At 40.2% G+C, this 12504-nt stretch overlaps 1 protein-coding gene across 2 annotated transcripts in view; it reads right to left on the bottom strand.

Moving 5' to 3' along the window:
- ALKBH8 (alkB homolog 8, tRNA methyltransferase) overlaps positions 1–12504 on the bottom strand; it is a 262866-nt gene that overhangs the window by 179486 nt on the left and 70876 nt on the right. The window lies entirely within an intron of this gene.

Below are 12504 nucleotides of genomic sequence, written 5' to 3'. Positions count from 1 at the left end.
CGAGCCCCAGGACACGTGGGAGCCTGGCAGCAGGTGGTTCCTGTGCAGGCAGTTCAGGCGCATCTGCCAGTCCCAGGAGTAACAGTTACAGGAGTAACAGTTTCCCTGCAGAGCACCACGATCTAATCTTTCTCCCCCCAACACCGTAACATTTTTTTCAGACGTGTTTTTCTCTGTCACAGTTCTCTCATTCAAATTGCATTTATTTCCTTTTGCTACTACTCAAATTCATCCTCATAGGATTAGATTTAGGAGTCAAAGAGGCTTTACTGTGCCATTTTCAGGTTATCTTTACATTTCCATGGACCTGTCATTAATGAAGGTGAATTTTAGTCTCCCCTTTCCCCAAGGGCCCAGGCTCAAATAACCACTAAAGTACTGGCTACATGGGAGAGGACCACAAATACCCTCTTTGACTCTGTGGTGGTGTAAATGTTAAAGGTCATTATGAAAGAAAAGCCGTATAATTACATGTTTTAATAGCATTAATAAATTATAACCTACATATCCATTTCTTTATTATACTGAGTTTTTATGTATTTTTTCTTCACTTGTATAACAGAATAGTTTACTGGTATTTTAATTTTGAATTCCTAATCCAATAAAAATCCTGCTCTGACTTCTGCAAGAAACCAGTCTGCCAAGATCAGTCTCAGTGCTATGATAGTTATGAATCTGGACATGCTGGTCCTGATTCTTCACAATCTAAACCAACAAAGGGTTTAAAAGAAACAGATTTATCGAACCCTGTGTATTTAGTCATATCTGAGTCCCACAGCTGTGGTACTCTTATCTTCACATTTAATTCATCTTATGTCTGCAATCTGCTGCCAGTTTTCCAGAGATGGGGAATCATGCCTTTGGTGCTCTTTGTCTCCATTTAAGCTCTGCTCTTGGAATTCCTTACTACAGGTAGGCTGCAGCACACAAAAAGACACTGCCATACCAGAGCTTTACCCTAGAGCTGCTCAGCTGCAGCAAGATTGCAATGCCAGAGGGGTATCTATCTAAAAATATGAAACAAAATAGAGTTTGATCTCTTTTTTATTTAAATTTTAACAATAGCAACAAACAAGAAAATCCAGCAACAGCTGTTAAAAGTGCCATCTATTAGACTTTGGGGACTAAGTTCATTGCAAAGTGTAATAAACTTCGCTATCGCAGAAAATGTTTATGGCTTGTGGACAACATGGCCATGAATGCAGAGATAACTGTGATGTCTAAATGTGACTTTGTGTTCAGCTACTCCTGCTTCAGGCTGCTGCTCTACTACAATTCAGGGTCCATCTCATGTGTGATTGCGGCTGTATGTTTCTGGATCTTTGTTGTGCCCTGAGTTTGCCTCATGCCAGTGAAGAGATGCACGTGGCTGCAGTGTGTGCCAGCCAGGCTGCCCGGCTCTGCAGACACCCGTCATTCTGCCCAGAACCTGTACTGTCCCTGCCCTGTGCCACCCCACCAGCGGGACATGGCAGTGTGTGCCTTTAAGGGTGTGCATCCTCTTTCAGAGACAGAAATTCTGTTCCTGGGGCTCTACAAAAGAAACTGCTTTCACTCTAACATACTTTACTGTGTCTTTTTCAGGACTAGTGAAATCCCTGGGAATGACTCTAGTTTATCTGCAGGCAGGATGTACTTGAAAGTTTAATGGGCCCCTAGACTTAACTGGTAGGTATATACCTCCTTTTTGACTAAGAAACTTTAGCAATACATTTATTATTTAAAAATTAATTATTTGTATTCAAAAATTGTGTCTAAAGCATCAAACTATTTTGAAGTGTGACTGAAAGGAACTAAGAATCCAAATACTTTTTGTAGTTGGATATCTTCTAGAGTGGGTGAAAGATAACTCAAAAGTACCAGCAAGCTTAAACAGTTTAATTTCAGTGTGTCTTATCAGGCTGTTCCTCCTGCTGAGAAAATCGTAACTTTGAATAGGTGATAAAAGTAGATAACAATGATAACAAGTAAAGGGCAAAGCCATGGTTCAGCTAGACACTTTGTTGTACATTACTGTAACAAATTATATATTTTGCATCTGTGTCAGCTGAAGAAAAGACAAAAAAAAATTACATGAATTGAAGTCAAAATCTGAAACTGCAGAAGTGATTCTTTCTAAAATGCTGAGCAAGCATAATGTCAGGGGTTTTTTTTTTTGATTGGAAGTATATGTGCCACTAGAGGTCCTTCATGGTCAGATTACGTTTTCCTCCACAGCATTTTGGGAAGGCTTTTTCTATTCTTTTATCCATGGGATATATGAAAGTTATAATTTCTAAAGATATTAGAATATTAGAGGGATCTTATTGTGATTAAGCCTTTTCTGGGAAGATACCAATACAATCTTTCAGATAGCATTTCTTCAGTAAAAGCTCTTGTTTTATTATGAAATAATAAATGTTATTTATTTTTACTTCAATAACTGCATGTTTTTAAATTTCCAATTTTCCATTGCCTTTTACCTCATCTCCAACATAATCACTTTTCTTTTAGAAAAATAAAGGAAGGAAACAAATATCAAACTAATGACTGAAATTAGGATAAACAACTGGAACAATAAAACAAGATGTAAGGTAATTTTTCTCTGTTCTGTCATTATTTTCTTAGTTAGAAGTTGGTTTAAAATGTCTGAACACTGTTTGGAAGAACTGTGCAGCCTTGGGACTGACATTAAATTTATCACTACAGAACACAATGTTATTTATTGGGAAACTTGTAACAAAGATTCATAGCTCATTAGTTGGAAATTATTAGGAACTAAGGCAAAGAAATACTTGCTGTTCCTGGGATGGTCATGAGCTGGAAAGGCCTGAAAGTTGCACAAAGGGCAAATGGAATCACAGAATGCATCAACTGGAATCAAGACAGAGATGTGTTACACTGTACAAAGTCCTGAGGGAACTTTTAATGAAAGGAAGGGTATGTGCTGGTTACTCATATTCGAGACAAATATGCAGAAAGATGCAAAAAGATCTGTGGGACACCATGGGTTCACTGCAAAGGCCCTGACAGCCAAAAGATTCCTTAATATCCTGTATCTTAAAAAAAAATTCTGCTGATGAAGGAAATCACTATTTTAAAATTAAAATTTTCTAATATTCCCGAAAATTCTCTAAAAAAATTTAATCTGAGAAACATCACAGTAAGATATTCAGTGGAAAAACACACCTTAAGTCTGCACTGCCATATCCTGGGGTGCAGGGGTCATTCTGCTGACTCTACCAAAAAGGAAACGTGAAGAAAAATGTGTTCTCACATTATAATGTCAAAGAATGTAACTACTAAGCAAAAACAACTGAATGAGGAGGGGTGAGAATTTCAAGATGTGGTGAGGTTTATTTATGAGAAAATATCAAGAACAGAGTTGAGGTCCTTGATTGTCATTGAAAATCACCAGAGCTAACAGAAATGGTAAAACAGATGCATTTTGAGGGCAATCAGTACGAGGTCACAAAAGTCTATAAATCTGTAATTCTGATCTCGCACACCACCCTCACTTCCTAGTCACCTGAAATATGACCCCCTGCTTGCAACTGTACCCATACAAAAAAAAAAAAAAAAAAAAAAAAAAGGGTTTTGTTGCAAATTTTCTGTTTCCAGGTGTAACCAACATGAGAGTTACTTTCACTAATAACTAGCAAAATCTCAAAGGACTCTGGTTTTGCACCCAGTCCAAACAGAGCTCCCTCAAATCTTTAACCTTCCAGCACTGACACAAGATATATAATATTGAAAGAGCTGGTGCTATAATCTCCAGGACAACTGGATCTTGTAGTTTCAAGCCATGCACTCAGTCTCAGAAAGGCAGACATAATAAGACATAATAAAGCCCAAGGACCATCAAAATTTAAGCCTATTTAGCCCATGCTGAAGGCTTTTTTTTTAAATCAAAACTCTCTGTCCCTGAAATAAAAGAAAATATTCTTCAACCCTCTGACAGATTTCTTTCTCTTAAAAGAATTGTGTTCTCACAGTGGTTTCATGGAATAGCATCTAATACCTCTGACTCTGCATCTGCAGGATCCAGTAGGTCCTCTATAATAGGCATCTTCTGCTCTTTGGACTTTACAGAATAGTTTGGGATTTTGGTCTTAAAAAGAAAATCACAAAAAAATAGTCTTCTTTATTACACTGACCCCATTTTTTTTTTTATCAGAATACCCTATGACACTGCATTCACCCTTGCTATTACATGAAAAATAAAATCTGTGTAAATTGAGTTGCAAAACTTGTCAGTCTGAGATCTTACTTGATTAAGACTGTGTACTATTCATTTCAGTTTACTTGCTTGTCTGTGATGGGATATTATTAGAGTAATTGAGACTAAACTTAAGAGTAGTGAAGGCCAGAATCCACAATTCCCTGCATGAATGTGAATGCCAGACTGCATTGTGTGGTGCATCTTTAAATTCTTACCACTCAAATACAGACTACGGCTGAGAAGAGACTAACCTGGCCCCCACTAAAACAGGTTTAAGGGTAGGATAGTATTTTACAGGCAGGTGAAACCTCTGTTTCCACTCCCAACCTAACAGAAGAGTTAGGACAATCTTTCCATTATTGTTTTTACACCTTACTGGCGCTGGTACTTTTCCTTCACACCTTGATGAAAAAGTTGAAGGTAACATCATGTAAGGCAGCATTGTGATGATCCACCAGAAACAAAACATGGATTCCAGGCAGAAGAAACTCTTTAATTAAATCAACTAGTGTAATTTGAAAAGAGTTTAGCCAGACACACAGCAGTTCATCCAACTGGATTTACACTGTTGCAGATTTGGGCTGCATCAATGCAATTATTATTAAGAAAGGGACCCTAGGATACATCAAAAAATATTCACAGAATTGCAGAGTAGCTCGAGTTGAAAGGGATCCCTGGAGGATATCTAGCTCAAACCCTTGTTTAAAGCAGGGTCATCTTGAGCAGGTTGGTCAGGATCCTGGCCTGTTAAACTTGAATTTCTCCAAGGATGAAGATTTCACAATTCTTTGTGTTTTTCTTCCAGTGTCTAAGAATGCTCACAATACAATAGATAATAAATAAATCCTTTTCCCTACTCAGAAATTCCCTTGTTGCAAACCGTGATTGTCAGCCTTTCTCCTTATGCTGTGTGCCATCAAGAAGGTGAAGACTGCAAAAAGATCCCCCTTTTCATCTCCAGCTTCCCTCAGCTTCAATTGGCTGTCATATGGCAGACCCCTGACCATCTCCATTGCTGGACACCCTCCTAAATGCCATTGTTGCTCTTTTGCTGGAGAGACCAAACTTGAACACAGCAACGAAGGTGATCATGCAGAGTGATTTCAGCAGTTTTAATATTATTGTCTCAGAAACATGGATTGTGCCAGGTCCCTTCTGAAGACTTACATTCTCCTACTGATCTGTTGACTCTTCATTCTTTTTGTGTACTTGGAAAAAGTGTTACTTATCCTTAGGACAGACTTTGTTCTTAAAATAAAGACATGCCTTCTGACATTTTAAATCATACTTGGAGAAAAGCGTTCTGTAGAAGCATATTAGGTGTTACATAAGGAAAAGCAAAAACTGAGTATCAGCTTCAGTGTGGAACTGAGACCAAATTTTTTTTTTCTTCCTTTTAGTTTTTGGCAATCCAACAAAGCACAAGTAACACCAGATATTTGAATGGTGTAAAATAAAACTATTCTACACATAAAAAGATACTGTAGAGAAGAGATACTATATAATTAATGCAGAGGCATACAGCTTTACTTCTTTTTTTTCTAAAATTCCTACATATCCAAAAGCCATTTCATCAAAATTTCTAGCTTCAAGAAATTTTAGTTAAATAATATTTTAGTTAAATAATAAATTATTCCTTCTCAGAAAAATAATTCTCTTTTTTCAAGATTTTTTTTTCAGTATTAAGTATATAAAGTTGGGGGGGTAAATATCTCTGTTCTTTTACCCATGTTGGAGTTTAGGAGTTTGTATTTTTATTCTGAGTAGTTCCTAAACACTTTAAGCGAGGAGAGAGAGGTGAAGGTTTTGCAAAAGTAGAATAAAAGCTAAAGAGGTTAGGTTTCAATGAGACCTGTGGGGCTGCATTCCACTCTCTGTTTTAATCTTGGCAAGGCATTCCACAAATGAGTAAATGACGCAAGCTGCACCTTCATTGTAGCATTACTTCAGTTGGACTTTCGCATTGTGGGAAGATGTTGGAAGACATTTTGAAACTACGGTTTAATGTACATTCCAAGGGAAATGTTTTAGTTGTTTTCAAAAATTGACACACAATAAGCAATACTAATCAGGTGTTTGTTTGCTTGTTTGTTTTCAATATGACTGTCAGAAAATCATGGTCTTTGAGAAACTTGTAGAACTCTATTTACCAGGTTAGGAAAATATCAAGTACCCACTTAGCTTCATATGTTGAAGTGCTTTCCTACACATTTTTCACCAAGAAGTGTAACCAGATCATTTTAGTCATTCCTATTCCTATTATGATTCCATCATAGGACTCAGATATTTTAGGACTAAGATTGATCACAGAATTCTCTTTATCTGATAGCCTTAATATATAAGCAACCTTAGTAAATTGAGTGTTATGTTGAAACATAAGTTAATGAGAAGGAAATTATTCTTTTTGACAGGGGAGGTTAAAAATATATGCACTTACCTGAAAGCTTAGCTGTTTTATGATAAAGCATGCTCTGTGTTTCAGATTTTTATATCCTTTATAACAATGTAAGATAGTAATAAGTTTGCAAATCATAATATTGAACAGAATTTTATTTGGTCTTTTTCTTACCTGGTCTTACCTTCTTAGAACTTTTTCTTACCTGGTCATCAGTCCTAGAAGCTACAAGTTAGGTCTTTCCACAGGAAATACAAAGGCAGAGAGTGTGTGTCCAAGACTGAACAACCATGGTGTAACAGGGTGTTATGATTGTTGCTTTTTCATGCTGTTTGGGTATGATAAATGAAATATCCCATGCCAGAAAACTGGTGTTACATCTGTGAAAGAGGAAGAAGAATGGCTAGACTGATTTACAGGAATCACTTGCACACTTTATTACTAAGTCACTATTTTATGCAAACTGTCATTTTTGTTGTGTGCCGTGTTTCTTTGGTTTACATTTCTTTTGTGTGGGATCTCTGTTTGGCACACACATTTTTCATGTCCCTCCCTCGCCAGCAACCCTTGATCCATCGCTATCTCTTAGTCCACCAGTACCACTCAGCCCACTTATACCACAAAGCCCTTGTCAGCCTTGCCCAGCCCTCTAAACCAGTGCGATCAGCATTATCAAACCATAACTTCAGAAGTCACGTCAAATGTCTCAGATTACAGCGACCACTTCCAAGACCTGATTCCACCTTCTGATTCTATAACCAGTATGTACAAACCAATGGTTGTTCAATTCTCTCAGCATGCTAAGGAGGGAACTCCTGTTATCTCCATTGCATTAACAGTGAGCTAAAGACTTTTTCAAATAGCTCTGATTATTTTTGCATTATGAAAAGGCCATTGTGTTTCCTGGAGCTGTAAATAGTACAATATCTTAGACAATGCCCACTTAAGAAAAAGAACTTCCTAAATTTGTAGTCAAATATGCACTTACTTGTGTTTTGACCTATCTGGAACAGTCACACCTTTTCCCGTTTCCTTACAAGTCAGTCAGAAGTTAACCAAAAGAAAGAACAAGGCATTCTGCTATTTGGAAGTCACAAGCTGGATTTTGATTTGAGTTAGAGTGGAATAAATTCAGGGTGGCTGCCAAGACTGTACATATACATCTGAACTCTAGCTTTGATCTAGTCACATTCTATTTTCCTTGCATAGAAAAATAACCCAAATCAAAGGAGCAGGTAACTGAGCCTGCCAGCTGGCTTTGGCTAGCTGTAACTACTAGATGAAGGCAAAAAAAAAAAAACACTAAAAATTGTCTTTTCAACTGTTTGGCAAAAATGCATCTATTTGAATGAAATACAAAACCCTGAATGTTTAAAAAGACTAATGAGGCTCAATAAATGTTGACCAAGTGAAATAGATTTTATCTTCAGGTCTGGCTTGAAGAGAGCTGGTGATTGATCTGTAATGCCAAGAGACCTGTGTGTATTTAGCACCTCCCAGAAAAAAGTGACAGGCTGAACATGTTTATCCTGTGTTCCCTCTTAAAAGCAGCTGGGTAATTGTCTTCTAGACTATTTGGTAATCTTGTATGGACAACTGCTTGTACTAAATAACATTCATTACAGTGTTTCTGTTGGGGCAGTGACCATGATACTGTCATTTCCAAAGACATCACAGAGGAGAGAGTAGGAAACACATCCTAATCACAGCAATTGGAATTTATTCCCAGGAAAAGTTTTTTATAACAAGGATCCATCTATAAACCTGTCTGTGGGTATGATCCTGAAAATCAGTGAGAATCTCCTCAGCACCAAAGGGTTTTTTTCCTTTGGCTTCAGCAAAAAACCTGTCAAATCATTTGGGTTTTTTCCCATCTTAAAATGTCCTTGGTGCATGCAGACACATCTCTGGCTTAGCACATAATGGGCACAACATGCCATTACAACTGCTAACCAAGTTTAATTACTGCTAATGCAGCCACATAAACTTAGCGTGTTCCATAGAACCCAATGAGCTAAAGACAATGTGTTTTAAGACAAGGTGTAGGTTTGGAAGGTAAAATGTAGATATTTTTCTGTAATCTTGTGTTAAAATGATAGAATTGTAGGATGGTTGACGTTGGAAAAGGCCCGTAAGATCACAGAGGACAACTGTTAACCTGACACCACTGTGTTCACCACTAAACCATGTTCCCAAGTGCTACAGCCACACGTTTTTTTGAACACTTCAGAGATGGCGATTGCACCACTTCCCTGGGCACCCTGTTCCAATGCCTGACCACCCTTTCAATGAAGAAATTCTCCATAATATCCTGTATAAGCTTCCCTTGGTGCAACTTGAGACCATTTCCTCTTGTTCTGTCATTTATTACCTGGGAGGAGAGGCTGGCACCACCTGGCTGCACCCTCCCTTCAGGCAGCTGTAGAGAGTGATGAGGTCCCCCCGAGCCTCCTTTTCTCCAGGCTGAACACCCCCAGCTCCCTCAGCTGCTCCTCACAGGACTTGTGCTCCAGACCCTTCCCCAGCTCCGCTGCCCTTCTCTGGACACACTCCAGCCCCTCAATGTCTTTCTTGCAGTGAGGGGCCCAGAACTGCACACAGGATTGGAGCTGTGGCCTCACCAGTGCTGAGTACAGGGGCACGGTCACTGCCCTGCTTCTGCTGGCCACACCAGTGCTGATCCAGGCCAGGATGCCATTGGCCACCGGCGCCCCAGGAAGCGCTTGTTCGCCAGGGCCGGCGCTCAGCTCCATGCGATCCCCGATTTCCAGGCCGCGCCCCCCGGCAGAGCCCGAGCGCTGCCGCGGGCGGAGGGCGCCCCCTGGCGGTAACGCGGCGCCTCCGCGGGCCGCCGTGACGCCCGCCGCAAAGATCCCTCCAGCCTGGAAGAAATCCCCGATCCTTCCAAGCATGAGAGGCAACATGCATAGCGACTTCAGCGGTAATTAAGGCATTCAAAACTTTTTTTGTCCTCAACCCTTTATAATGATAGACCTTGGGCTACCCTGTCCCCTGAATTTAAGGACCACGAGTGTGGGAACAGTGACCTGCCTTTTGTGGACGCTGAAATTGCAAAGGAGCAGCTCTGCCGGTGAATGCTCACAAGTCCGTGGGGCCTGATGAGATTCACACCAGAGGTCTGAAGGAGCCTGCAGATATTATGGCAGGATCCCCCTTGATCATCTACCAAAGGTCTTGAGAGCCTGGGCAGGTCCCTACTGGTGAGATGTTGGTCCTACCTACAAAAAGGTATGTGAGGAAGACTCAGAGAACCATAGACCTGTTAGTCTAACCTCAGTTCCTGGAAAAAATATAGAGAAGTTTATAGTGGGTACTATTAAAAGCCATTTAAAGAAGAATTTGTAGTCAACATATGTTCACGATGGGGAATTCTTGTTTTAGTAATTTGGTATCCTTTTGTGATAGGGTTACCTCCATAGTGGATGAAGGGAAGGAGTGGATGTAGTTTTCCTGGATTTTAGTACAGCGCCCTTCTGGACAAGCTGTCCAGCTGTGGGATGAGTGGGCTCATGGTGTGCTGGGTGAAGAACTGGCTGGAGGGCAGAGCTCAAAGTGTTCCAGTGAACAGGGCTACATCTGGTTGGCCACTGGTAACCAGCGCTGCTCCTTCAGGGCTCAATTCTAGAGTACCAGCGCTGCTCCTTCAGGGCTCAATTCTAGAGTGAGTTCTGTTCAATATATTTGTTAATGGTCTGGATGCAGGAGGTGAATACACCATTAGCAAGTTTCTGATAATACCAAAATGAAAGGTGCTGCTGACTCTCTCAAGGGGACAGGAGGCCCTGCAGAGGGATCTATATAGATTGGAATATTGGGCTTAAAGGTGATTATTATACTGTATTCCAGATTGGTGTAGCCTTATCTTGAGTGCTATGTGCAGTTCTAGGCCCCACATTTAAGAAGGATGTGAAGGTCCTTGAATGAGCTTGTCTGTTTTGGAGAAAAGGAGGGTCACTGGCAACCTCATCTCTCTCCACAGTTTCCTGAGGAGGGGAAGTAGAGAGGGAGGTGCTGAGCTCTTCTTCCTGGTATCCAGTGGCAGGATGTGTGGGAATGGTTCAAAGCTGTGCCAGAAGGGGTTGAGACTGGATGCTAGGAAGCATTTCTTCACCAAAAGGGTGGTCACATACTGGAGAAGGCTTCTTGGAGAGGTGGTGAATGCTCCAAACCTGTTAGAGTTTAAGAGGCATTTGGATAATGCCCTTAATAACATGCTTTTCAGCTCTGAAGTGGTCTGTCGGAACCCAGGACATCCCTCTGGCTGCTCTGGCTGTCTCGAGACCCTGGCAGGGGTCTCAGAGACGCTGGCATGAAGTCAAAAACATCTGTGGCTTCGAATTTAGCCTGTAGAAAACTCTGTATGAGGAATTACAAGTCACAAGGGTTTTAGTAGTGTGATATTTAAACTAACACAGGGTGGAAAAATAGAATTTTGGGGTTTTTAAGATAAGGGGTTCAGGGGACAAGATGGAGGGATTTGGGCGTGTCCTGACCTTCTTGTTCTTCTTGTTCTTCTTGTCCTCCGTGTCTTGCTGTGATAGTGACACTTTTCTGTTGGTTTAAGGTAGGGACACTCTGTCCAACATAAATGTTAGGTATTGGTAATAAATTGTAAACATAGTAAATGTAACTTTTGATATAAAAGGTAAACACTACCCGAGAGGGCACGCAGAATGTTATGGCCTCCTTGCTAGCCAGAGCTCGGCAGGTCAGAGAGAAAATATTATAGATAAGAAGAAATAAACAACCTTGGAAAAGCAACTGGAAGCATTCCAGGCTCCTTCTTCAGCTGTGTTCAGGCTAAGGGAAGCAAAGACTCTTTTCGGATCTCTCTTGGCGTCACCCTGACCTACAGGAGCCCCAAGAGAGAAGAAATCCATGGTGGTCAGGCAGTTGGAGTGGATGACCACTGTAGGTTCCTTGCAGGAAAAATAGTCCTAGTCTATTTTATTCTATTCTAAAGCTCCTATAACAATTACTGGGGGGATGGGTAAAGGCAAGTGTTCTTCTATTAAAAAATTCTCTCTGCAATTTTGGGTAAATATTAACTATTTCTTTGGCAATGTTTGATTTTTAAAGAGTAAAGAGCAGTTTCCTCTGTATATATATTTGGCATGCCAGACTACAGCATATGTTTTGAGGAAGAAAAAGTGGTTCCATTGACTGCTTATCCAGGAAAATCTTTAACATTCATTGTCATACTCTAAATGTTAAGATGTGAGTTGTGCCAAATCAATAATAGACTCAGAGGATGCACATGTGAACATTACAGATACACAGATATTATGCCATTGTTTTATGGCATAGGTATATTTTAGGAGCTGTGATGATATTGGACAAACTCCAGAATTTTTTCTTTAATTTCTCAGGTTAGCTAAATTTCCAAATTCTGTCTCTGCACTTGCACACTGCAAATAAAATTTGTGAACTGAAGCTTCAGCACTTTTCTGCTGCAAGTCATTCACAGTGACCTTTTGTTGGTGATTAAATGGCTGTTGCACATGCAATACAGACAAGTACTCTTATGAATAGAGGCTCAGTGCACCCACTTCTAGCATTAGTGTGGTGTACTTTGTACAGAACCACTTATCTGCAAGTGCTGGAGCTTCTTTCTGTGTTGTGAGAGAAACCTTTTGGCTTGAGGATTGCTGCAGCTGGTAGTCCAACATAGGCGAGGCTGCTGCAGCTCCCCATTGCCAGATGCAGTAAGTACTGGGTGGGGTATTCCTTGTATTCCCAATAGTCCCACAGAACGTGTGTGCATATGTATATATACACAGCTGACACCACCAAAGGCACAAACATCCTAATCCTGCCTCCTCTTTGGCAGTTAATAGGGTTTTTTTTTATTGTAAAATATTTTTTTTTAATGGCCATGGAATGAGTA

This window comes from Anomalospiza imberbis, chromosome 2 (genome assembly GCF_031753505.1).
Source record: "Anomalospiza imberbis isolate Cuckoo-Finch-1a 21T00152 chromosome 2, ASM3175350v1, whole genome shotgun sequence".
Taxonomy (NCBI): domain Eukaryota; kingdom Metazoa; phylum Chordata; class Aves; order Passeriformes; family Viduidae; genus Anomalospiza; species Anomalospiza imberbis.
The sequence above is the reverse complement of the archived record's forward strand: the minus strand, read 5'-3'. Positions and strand labels throughout refer to the sequence as shown.